This window comes from Kryptolebias marmoratus, linkage group LG20, assembly GCF_001649575.2.
Source record: "Kryptolebias marmoratus isolate JLee-2015 linkage group LG20, ASM164957v2, whole genome shotgun sequence".
Classification (NCBI taxonomy): domain Eukaryota; kingdom Metazoa; phylum Chordata; class Actinopteri; order Cyprinodontiformes; family Rivulidae; genus Kryptolebias; species Kryptolebias marmoratus.
Genome location: NC_051449.1, coordinates 1,174,769 through 1,186,549, shown reverse-complemented (window position 1 = coordinate 1,186,549; position 11,781 = coordinate 1,174,769). Strand labels below are relative to the sequence as shown.

Here is an 11,781-nt window from a genome sequence, read left to right as displayed (position 1 = left end):
CACAGCAAGAATGACAAGTTGATTCAATCCTTCCATTGCTGCAGTCACCTCTAGCAGCTTGCAAAGCCAGACTGACAGCAGTTTACCTTTCTGTGCCTGACTTGTCGATCATTCCTGCATGAATTCCAAACATAACGTCCCAACGTCGCCACAACAAGTGAGCCTTACCAACACTATCAATGACAGCACATCCAGAACCTTATCTCTGCTTCCGTCCTGTAATGACTGACAGAAACTCTGAGGTGCTGAATGACTTGTCTGAATAATTCTAGTGTTTGGTGTGTTAAAACAGCTGTCAGCACCACATTCAGGAAAAATTACATGTGTGTAAAGTAGTTGAAAAGGTCGGTGGAGAAGTAGAATGTGAGTAATCTGTTCAGGTGTTCACATTTCTAAGCTTCCAAAAGAATGAATGTATCATGCTGGCGTAGATTCTCAGTCCTATAGGATGTTGTAAATCCAAAGAAGGTTAAAAAAAGAAAAACTGGACTTCTTTTCTACAGAGTAGATCCTATTTTACAGAAAAAGAATAGGTTCTTTCTACCTGTGTTGATCAAATCCACTATAAATGTTCAGCATTTCTATGAAACACAGTCACAAATTAAGGTTTCAATTTTATAAAATTGACTCATTTGTTGCAAAATAAAACATTTAGAAAACCAAAAAAGGACAAAAGAACTAACAAAACAGCAGAGCTAATAAGATGTAAAGTGAAAGAAGCCCTGTTTATTACTAAAAGTCACTATAAACAACTACCTTACCAAGCATAAGAAAAGCAGCTCATTGGGTCAAAACTAAAACATCTGTAGACTCTTAAAAGAAACTTCTCATTGAAAACAGAAAAAAAAAACATTAAACAGAGGAGACAATTTAATGCATCATCTCTGAAACACTTATCATACAGCTTTGACTCTTCTACAGGTAGTTTAATAATCTTCACACCTTTAAACATGTGACCAAATCTCACAAAAAGCACATGTATCCATGTAGTCAGCACTTTTTTTACCCCCTTCTTTTATTTATTTATATTAAAAGAGCAAATAGCAGATTTACTTCCAGAACTAGCCTGAGAGCAAATGGTTCAGATTCAAAGTTAAGTCCAGGGGAGTTTTGTTCTGTGATTTAGTTGCAGCGGCTCAGCTAATGTCTGACATGCAAGGTCAGCAGGTCATATGACTAACAGCTAGACCACTGGGCCGAGTGCCGACAAATTCATGACATCTGGAGGCAAGAAATCCTGGGTCTTATCTTCAGCTTCAAGTCTGTTATGCAAGATCTGAATTACAGTTAGCAGCAGATTTTTTTTTTAAATGTCTGTCATGGTTGTAGCTATTGATTGGTCGAAATACGCAGGAGCAGAAGAACAGCTGGTTCATGTTGTGCTCTGGCGTCAGGCCTACTCTCTCAAGATCATGTGTGTGGGTGTAAATCTTGAAGGAGATGTACTTTCCAAGTCTCGTTTGACCCAGTCATGGCAGTGGGCTGGGCTTGGAGCTTTCCTTCCAGCAGCAGAGACTGGAAACAGATGGAATGAAGAGCCAGGAAACAGTCTGCAGGGATTCAATTTGCTTTCTTATGTTTTTACCTCTCTCGTGTCAAACTGGTCGTGTTTCCCAGGTCTGCTTGTTTACGCAGTAAGACTTGATTTGATTTAACTCTTCGTCTCCGTTCATGCCTTTTTTCACTTCTTCTTCTTTCCTCTTTCTTGTGCTGGTCTTGTTTCAGTTCTTCTTTTATCTCAATCCTTCTGTCCCCTTCTCAGCTCACTTTCCTGCAGTTTTCACACACTTTCCCCTGCAATGAGCCCTCTCACCTTTCTTGTTGTTTTTCTCTCATTTCTAGCCTCTCGTCTCTCCACATCCCATCTGCAACCCCAACTTTAACATTCTTCTTCTCTCCTGATTCTCTCCCTCCCATTCCTCACCCACTCCATCCTCCCATAACAGCTCACAGAATGACAGGATAACATATGAAGCCAATCATCCCTGGGAGTGGCACTAAAATCTTTCTTTTTTCTTTCTGGCCCCAGGATTTTGTTTTTCCAAGTCTGTTTTTTTATCAGTTCTGTTTGTTATGATCAGGTCTGACGTATGGTTGCTTCAGTTATTAAATACAAATAATGAAATAAAGTGCAGAACTAAACCCTCCAATGAGATATATTTTTATTCAATTAAACAATTTAAGTCATTTTATAAATATATATAAATTGTATGTCACAGGACAGTTTTACAGTAATTGACGTGACTTAGATGAATAGTTGTACATGTATTGTGTTAAAGATAACTGTTAGGTAATTGAATATGCTCGTGTATTTTGTGTAGTCACGTTGCTTTGTGTTGGGATCAATCTAAATAAAATGCACCCCGAGTTTATTAAGGCGCGCATGCACAACGTATCCTTCAGGCTACTGTTTTCACAAAATAAATGAAAAAGCAAAGTAAAAATCCTCAAGAGTGTTTGTGTTTCCAAAACAGCCAGGAGTGGATGGATTGTTTTTATCTTTTCATCTAAATTCATCAGCGTCTAAAGAAACCATAACAGCTGTCACGCTGTGGTAAAAAGCATTAGTTTGTTTCTCTGGAGACAGAGACGTCTACAAGTCTCTGTGTGACGATTATAAACACTCAGTGGCATGGTAAAATATAAAACAGCCACTAAAATATTTGTTGTGCATTGGACGTTCTTTGTTGTAGTTTATTTTTGTAACAATCAACTTGAATTATGAGTGGATGTATTTCAGTTAGACATTTCCTTGCATCTAAATCAGGGTTGCTTTTGCAATGCGTTTGGTCCTTTTACTTCATGGAATTTACATTATATGTATGAAAAGGTCTATTTAATGTTTTCCTTCAATAAAACTACTCAGTTTTTAATAACTAAACAAAAAGAATGACTACAAACAAGAGCGAAAATCTATACAAGAAAAAAAACACAAAATGTGAAATAAATATGGAAAACAGATTAAAAAGTGATCAGATATTGACATAAAAACACATTTTGAAAGGTTTTTAAACACTAACAAGTTCTTAAGCAAAGATCTAAAAGCATCTGGTTGTTTAACTTTAGTGTTTTAAGTAAAGTAAGATGATACAAAACATCCTGTACATAAAATAAAGCCTTAAAAAGACAACAGTAAAATCTTGAAGTAACGCTTTAACAGTAATCCTAAAGAGAGAGGGCTGCGCTGATGTTGTTTTCTCTTTCTGTTAACTGATAAGTTGAAGCTTTAGTGGCAGACAATGAACTGAAAACTTAAAAACAACAAGAAAAAAAGGAATTTGTCACGATAACTTTCATTTTGTTGTCTTATTTTGTCCCTTTCGTCTCGTTTCCTCATCTACATGCTCACCTGGTTCTGATTTGGTAACGATCACACCTGCATCCACTTAGTCCTTATCCTCCTCAGCATTGATAGTCCTGGAGTTTTATTTTTCCTCATTGTCAGATCTTTATGTGTTGTTGCTAATTTAGGTTTCTGTCACTTTGAATTTATTTTCTAGTGTTTTACAGCTGATCATGCTTTCACAGAGCGTTAATTAATTTAGGTCCTGAATTCTACTTACACCCTGCCTCTTGCTTTTTATGTCCTGCTTTTAGATCATCTTCAACCCCTCAATTATGACAGAATTATAGTAATCAAACAACCAAATGTATATTATATAATGGCGTTTTATTGTGGCCAGCCTAAGTCACACCTGTGCAACAAGAATGCTGTCTAATCTGCATCTTGATATGCCACACCTGTGAGGTGGATGGATTGTCTCAGCAAAGGAGAGGTTCTCACTAATACAGATTTACACACATTTGTGAACAATATTTGAGAGAAAAAAGACAATTGTATGCATAGAAAAAGTCTTAGATTTTTGAGTTCAGCGCATGAAAAATGGGAGCAAAAAACAAAAGTGTTGCATTTTTGTTTTTATTCAATATATACATACATGCACCATTTTTTTTCATCTCTTTCGGTTGCACATAAAGACTTTTACTTTGTCGTATCAGTCTGGCCAGTGGTGTGTTGGTGTGCTCACTGCAGTACTCCTTTAATGAAAGACCCTGGCTGTTGCACACTCAGCTTCCAAACGCACCCCCACTTTCTCAGCTTCTCCTCTGTCTGTCTATTCTGTCAGGTCTCTGGAAAGCACATCTTAACATGAGTCGCTGTTGCTCGGTGATGCAGGAGCTTTATATCAGCAGTGTGGTGTCTTTTCAAATTTATATCTCCCTTGGGTCCCGTGGGTGGCAGCTTTGGATGCAGCCTAATCAGAATTCTCCTTCTTGTGAGCTCACATTGTGGAAAAGTGGCTGTGTGTGCGTGCGCTCATATGTAAGGGATAAGTATAAGAGGATAGAGTTATCTTTAAGGTCTTGTGTGGGAGCCGATGCTCGTTTCAGAGATAATTCTTGCTGTGTTGTGCAAGATTTTGCCTTGACAGAACTGGTTGGGATCACACATTTAAGAGTGTGTGATAAGTGGAGGTGTGGTGGAACCTGAACTCGAGCCATAAGAAGCTCATTTGTTGGCTGTACAATCTAATACAAAAGATTGTCCTGCTTAAAATCACCAATCATCCTGATGAGAACTGTAAGTGTGGTTCATTAGAAGTGAGAATGTAATCCAACTGTACCAGAACAGATGACCCTAAAATAAAATGCTTGACTGGTTCTCTTAAATTTATCATGATATGTGGATTCAGTTTATTTTTATTTTGTTGTTCCTTGTGTTTCCTTTGGTCTGCATTTAATGTTTCTCTGCTGTGTCATTACCTCCACCAAGGAGGTTATGTTTTCGGTAATGTTGGTTGGTTGGTTTGTCTGTAAGCAAGATTACTTAAAAACTAATGAACATCATCCTGCAATGCCAGGAAATATTGGAGTTGTTATAAAAAATAATCAGTTAAATTTTGTAGTGGTCCAGATCACAACCCGGATCAGACCATTTCTTTTTATGACACTATGGCCTTGGCGGAGGTTTGTGCTCTCCAAGTGCTTCTAGCTTTCTTTGGATTTTCGTCAGTCAGTCCTGCTTTCAGTCCTCATCTCACACCTGTTTCTCATATTCATTAATCTCAGTCACCGCTTATCCATCACTCCCTGCCTATTTAAACTCTTGGATCTTAGTCACTCATCAGTTCATCATACTGTATGTTTCCCTGCATTTTTCCATCCCTGTTCCTTTTGTTTTCATTACTTTGCATGTCTGCATCCTTACAAAATCCTGACAAAATTAATCTAAATCACTGTGTAGACATGAACGGATGTGTCTGTTTTCATTTTGTTTACATTATCTCTTGATTTTAGGATTGTGGCATTCTCTGTGTATCAACTTCGTTTTAATTTAGTAGATTTTTAAAAAAGTTTTATTCCTGATTGTTAACGTCTAAGCTTCGTTTACTTCACATCTGGTCTCAGTCAATTGATGTCCAATATTTATTTAATTATAATTACTTCTCCCTTTTATGTATACCTTGTAGTTTTCTTTATCTTCTGCCAGCCTTTTGTCATTGCTCTCCATTAAATTTACTTATGCCCTATTCAATCAGCTACAGTATTCAAACTCTAGAAATCTCTGTGTCATAATCTTGATGTTTTCTTCTCTGACTTTTTTGTCCTGCCTGCATGGACCTTATGACAATGGCCTGGATGCACTCAGACCCAGCTGTGTAGGCACACAATGCCGTGATCTTTAGTTATGTTGATAATGGGAGTTTTGTTAACAACGAGAACAGACGGGAAGACAGATGTGCAGCAACTGCAAGAGTGTTACACAAATTACTGTCTGCTGCTTCTCATTCCTTTGATAAAGTTAAGTTTGAGTAACTAATTATCGGAACAAATGTTTGACAAAGATTTTAAAAAGTTAAAAAATAATAATTTTCCCATTTTATTTATGTGGGCTTTTCCATCACCTTAGTGATATAATTTTAAACACTGCATGAGTGTTACTCTTGTTTTTGTGTTTGCTTGTTTGTTTTCTTTTCTTTTTTTTAGAGCAGGAGTATAAAATCCCCAAATTGTAGAACCATTTAATCATCTCATTCTTCTTCTTCTTCTGGGTCTCTTTGGTGGCTAATCAATGGGTGAGCAGCGTTAAAAGAGACATGCAAATGGGTCCAAATGACTGGCCATTCTCAGGCCTCATTTCCTCAGTGATTAGATTGTGATCTCCTCCCATACAATGATGTTTTCATTATCCTCCTCCCCTCTCATCCACTTCCTCTTTTTTCCATCTGCTTTTGTCCTGTAGGTGAAGTAGATGCAGCCCAACAGCCCTGGGAAACAATAAGGCAGGGAGGTGCGTTGCTCCAACCTGAAAGATCTCATCATCTGACTGTAAAGAAAGGGTCACCTGTCTGAGCACAAAATGTGTTTCTTTGAACAGCACTCAAAGTCTGTCATGACACAAACACATTTAATGATATTCCTCTTAAAGTGAGAGCAGGGTGGTGGTGGTGGTGGTAGTGTGTGTGTGGTTGTGTGTGTGTGTGTGTGTGTGTGTGTGTGTGTGTGAGAGAGCTACTCAAGTGTGGAATTGCTGTTGAAGTTTTGAAGGTGCAAGATTTTCGATGTCCGCTGGGTTGCAAGTTTCTGTGCAGACTTAAGATGTACCTTCAATGTGGGGTTACTCCTCCAGCTATGTGCTGCTCCTAATATTGCTGCTGGGATAACTTCAGACATCATCTTTCCCATCTGCTTCCGTTTTTTTCCCCATCTTTGGTGCTTCTTGATCTTTTTATGGTCCCTCCAGTGGGAATGGTCACATCAATCCAAACAGTCCTCTTCCTGATCCACTGCGTGAAGCTGATCTGACAGTCACTGCTTGTCAATCTGAAAATTGAAGTTTCAGAAGATCTTAAATCTTATTTTCTGTCTCGCTAAAAAGTGGGAGCATCTATCCCACATTGTGTGCAGGTGTTCTTATCTCTCAGTGGGTTTGTTCTAATATTGAACTCGCTCTGAAAAAAAAAAAACAAATGTAGCAACAAACTGCTATTTTTAATTTATTTGCCAGGATAAGCAAAAGTTGAAAAATGGCAGGTAACACTAAAATCTTAGCTGCCCTATGTAGACCAGTATACAACTTGATGTTTCATTGTAGTTCATAACTCTGTGCTGGGGTCTTTTTAAACCCATATATACATGTTAAAGCATGCTGATACCACTTGGGTATTGTCTCTATAATCTGTGGGTGTATGCTTATCTTGGTTTTGCTTTTTAGCTTTGCACTGATGTGGAAAATACAAAAGTCAAAGAGGACAAAGATTCCTTGTGTGGTGTAAAGAAACTTAAGTGTTCAAAATAATAATTATGGTATTAGTTTACATCCAGGCTTCTTTATTTTTGGTGTGTTTTTATGCTTTGTCTTTGTTGTCTTGGTGAAACTGGTTGTCACCGGCCCTTTGTAGCCTCAAGCTGACTTTCGGCAATCATGTCAGTAATTTTCATCAACAGTTTGTGCTGGTAAATTTTTGGAGAACTGTAACACGTCTATTTGCTATAAAAGAGAACTCACTTCCGAGTGTTTGACAAAGAAAGATACACAGAAACTTGTCTCAGACAATAATTGCACAATTAGGTTTTATCAAGGTTTAAGTAGATTTAAGCAATGCATAAGGCTGACTTAGAATTTATGACCTAAGATCTGGCAGAGTCTGTAGAGAATATGGCTACAAAAGAAGATGTGGTTTTTAAGTTGAGTAGATTAAGAGAATAATAATGTAAAATAAATAATGAGTCAAAAGAAGCTTTGCAGCAAATAAACCCAAATATAACAAAAATATCCAATCTGCATTTTATACAAGCATGCAAAGGAGAGTATTTTTATTTTGAGAAAAGTCAATAGTTGAAAGACGTAAACATAGCAAGTGTTCACAGTCTTGGCTAACATTTATCCCTGCTACATACAAAATGTTCATTTGTAGTGTTGTTCTTCAGCATGCAGTTTGAGTCCTATCTTGTGTGGGACAACTCTGCCTCAATATATCTGGTATTAGGGTCAGTTTTGTTCATTTTTAAATGTTATTTTCTGTCAGGTTGGGAGGAGAGAGCGGCAAACCCAATGCACAGACGCATCGTGGTTCCAGAAAAAAGAATAATTTATTTTTAAAATAAAAGAACAAAAACAAAAGGCTGACAAGGCAGCAAAACCAAACAAAGTAACAACAAAGTGATCAGGCAAGGTCAGCCAAGACATGGAAGGACCCTAGACAGTGTGTGAAAGCAACAGTGGACCAGCAAGCAAATTCTTCTTCTTCTTCTATGGCGTTTTCTGGCAGTTTGCAAACACTGCATTACCGCCATCAACTGGACGGAGATGTGATTCAGAAATCTATTTACTTTATATCTTCAAATCACAAAACATTCGCACACATAGTAAATCCTTTCAGGTAATTTGGTAACTTTCAAATATTTAACAAATGCTAGATTTATATCCTGAGACAGACGTTTCTTTAATAAATTAACCATTGTTACAGAACTCCCCATTACCCTTTCCAGTTCCTTCCCCTCTTTTATATATTTTCTACAATGAAGCAACACATGTTCTACTCCCTCTGTTTCCCCACAATTGGAACAATCACCTGGTGGATGTTTTCCTATTATTTTTAAGCCACTATTTAAGCTAGTATGCCCAATCCTCAACCTGTTAATCCATAGCAAGCAAACTGAGGAAATGACCAGATTTTAAAGCAGAGGGTAATTAGGGGATGTGGGCACAGGTGAGTGATTACAAACTAGGAGCAGGTGGAGATGGGCATGGCAAGTAAACAAGTGACTGACTGAGGAAAAGTGAATAATGAAAGGAACTATACAAAGACAAAACATGAAAACAATAACCCCAAATATGAAAGAAACCTCAAAGAAAAAAACAAATCCTAACAATTTGAATGCATTTTCTAAATGCTGAGATGATTCCTTCATGTTAGTCATTTATGGTGTCTGCCAGTTAAACATCTTTTAAAAAGTTTTGTCTTCTGCAGATTTTTGTTATGCTTATGTTGACTGCCAATGTTTTCCTGAATGGTGTGAATCAGTGAGATATTGTAGTGTTCGTTGTAGGCATACAACTTGATGTCAGCCATCTGTAGAATGTGGCTGATGATTGCGAAGGTATGCATCTGTATACATATCCACTTCTTCAGATGATGAGCAGGTTCAAGCCTGTGAGAATTGCAGTAAAGGGATTTCGTAACCATAATTTATCACAAACCTGACAGCGACTGATGCAAAGACTTCCAAGAGTTGGCATTCAGTATCGTTTTCCACAGCTGCAGTGTCTTCATGAGAAAGTTCTATCAGTGCTGTGTTTGTTTTGTAAAGTACCTGACATTCGAGTATCTAAGTTTTGACCAAAGAGTCAGAAACATTTTTGGCATCAATCAAGGCGATGCTCAGTCATGTATATTCAGTTTTTTGGGCTCTTATCCATCAAACTGATATCCAGCATAAAGAACGCTTCTAACCCAGCCCCTTTGCTGTATTATCATATGTTGACAGCTACTACTTCTGCCAGCTCTACACTTACAAAAGAGGACGTAACTAGCAGAGTGTGGATATACAAGAAAAACATAAACAAAATTTAACTTGCATTTTAAAAAAAAAAAGCTGTTTTGCATTCTAAAGTTTTAAACAAAATTCTTGGGCAATCTGCAAATGTATGACTCTCCGCTACTATCACACTAAATCTTAGCTCCATTTTTGTGTTTGATTGATTGACTGAAGGTTGATTGGCTGAGGTGGCCATTTTCTACAATGAAACCAAAACATAGACCTTAAAAAGGCAAAAAATGCGGAGAAGAAAAAGTGTTAACATATGATGTGTATATAATATCTGGAAATAAATTAGTATCTAACTTTGTGTTACCTGTTTACCAATAATATATTTAAAAGTTCCTTTTTCAGATTATGCCTATAATTAAAGGTTGTGAACATTGTTAAATCCAAAACAACAAAATATAATTGGATATAAAGTAGCAGTGACCTAATCAATAGCTGCACTTTGTTCTTTGCTGTATTTGTGACACCATTGTTATTCTGTTCTTCTTATTTTTCATTTTCTGCACCTCTTCAGCAATTCTCCCCACTTTTTCTTTTACTTCAATATCTCATATTGGCATGAGGGTTATTGTAGGCATCCTGCCAAGCTGCCTGTCTGCGTGTCTCGAGTCACACAATGGTTCCTGTTACAGACTATATTTACCTGACTGCAAGACAGAAATACTTGACATCCTCAGATGTCTGCCTTCAGTCGCCGTCCTGGTCGTTAGAATGGAGATTGCTCCCGCCTGCATTGATCTGTAACTATATTTAGAAGCCAACAACGTACAAAACATTTATCTCTGTCTCTGAGGTCCTTTGGTTCTGTAGTACTAAAGATTTTTTTTACCTTTTTTTTATTTATCTCCAGATAACATTTAGAGCTTTTCCCGCTCAGGGACTATTTTATGTTCATTTTGAACTAAATAACTGAACAGAATTTGGAAAAATCTGATGGGTTCTTGATGCTGTAGGGGGTTTAAAAGGTGGAACACTGGAAATATTAGACTGATATCAAATATCATCAATCAAATTAGAATCACAAGTCAGTGTTAATCACAATTTTTAAAATGGGGCATCTAAAAATGTTGTTTTTTTGTTATTTTGTGTATTTTTATCCTTTTTTTCCTGTTATATGCCCGATAAAGGTAATAAAGAGGATGCTGTGTTTATCAAATATAGCATTAGTCTCACCTTTGTGAAAATGTTGTTATAAGAAAGACTTTTAAAGTCTGTTGTTTTTACAAAAAAAATGAAAATTTATCACAAAGTGCAAACCTATTCCCTACTTGTGAGTAGAAATCCACAATGCATGTAAAGATTTCCCCTACATAACCATCTATATGCGGATTCTCTGACATGTTTAAATCTTACACAGAGGATTAAGATGCTGGGTCTTTTCTGTTATCTTTTTCTGACCACAAGAGAATCATTTCAATAAAGACATCAATTTAAACCCATGAAGCTGCACTGGCTTCTGTCAGAGCTAAACTAGTATTCTTAATTACTGATTTCATCTTGTGATGTGCTCAGAGTCTTATCTTTAAAAAAATAATAAAAAATTAAGTGCCAGATTGAATCGAGATAAGTTAACTTTTTGATTTGTCTCAGCAGAGCAAATCTATCATAAAAGGTTCTGATTCAATCAAGTTATTATTATTATTATTGTATTTCTCTATTTCTAGCTTGTCTAAAATTTTCATTATGCTTCATAGATCTAAAAGTTGATTACTGGAACAAGTTGAACCTAAAAGACTACAGAGGGTTTTTTCTTTTTTTTTTTTTGCATCATGTTAATAATTAGCTGTGCCGTTTTTTAAATTTATTTATTCTCATGAAAGTTTTTTTTTTTTTTACAAAGACTGAGAGGTGTGATTGCAGACTGTGCACAGCTGGGCTAATGAACAGATGAGGAGCAGGTGTGTAAAGAACTGGAGCCAGGAAAACTGTGAAAAACAATGATTAGTGATGCAACAAGACAACTAAGTAAACTGAATCATAATTAACTCTGAAAACTATCTAAATAAACAACATAAAGATTCAAATTGATGAATTTTATTGAAAAAAATAGCTTTTATTACTATTTCAAGTATCTTAACTTGCTGCATCTGTTAGAGATTACAGGTGCTGGTCATAAAATTAGAATATCATGAAAAAGTAGATTGATTTCAGTAATTCCATTTAAAAAGTGAAACTTGTATATTATATTCATACATTACATACAAACTCATATATTTCAAATGTTTATTT

At 36.5% G+C, this 11,781-nt stretch overlaps 1 long non-coding RNA gene across 1 annotated transcript in view; it reads left to right on the top strand.

Moving 5' to 3' along the window:
• The first annotated feature begins 1,459 nt into the window (after positions 1–1,459).
• The window catches only part of LOC119616609, a 31,993-nt gene continuing 21,671 nt past the window's right edge, over positions 1,460–11,781 (top strand). Inside the window, exons 1-2 of the long non-coding RNA XR_005232556.1 lie at positions 1,460–1,634; positions 6,245–6,292. This is a non-coding gene — a long non-coding RNA (uncharacterized LOC119616609). The remainder of the gene's footprint in view (positions 1,635–6,244; positions 6,293–11,781) is intronic.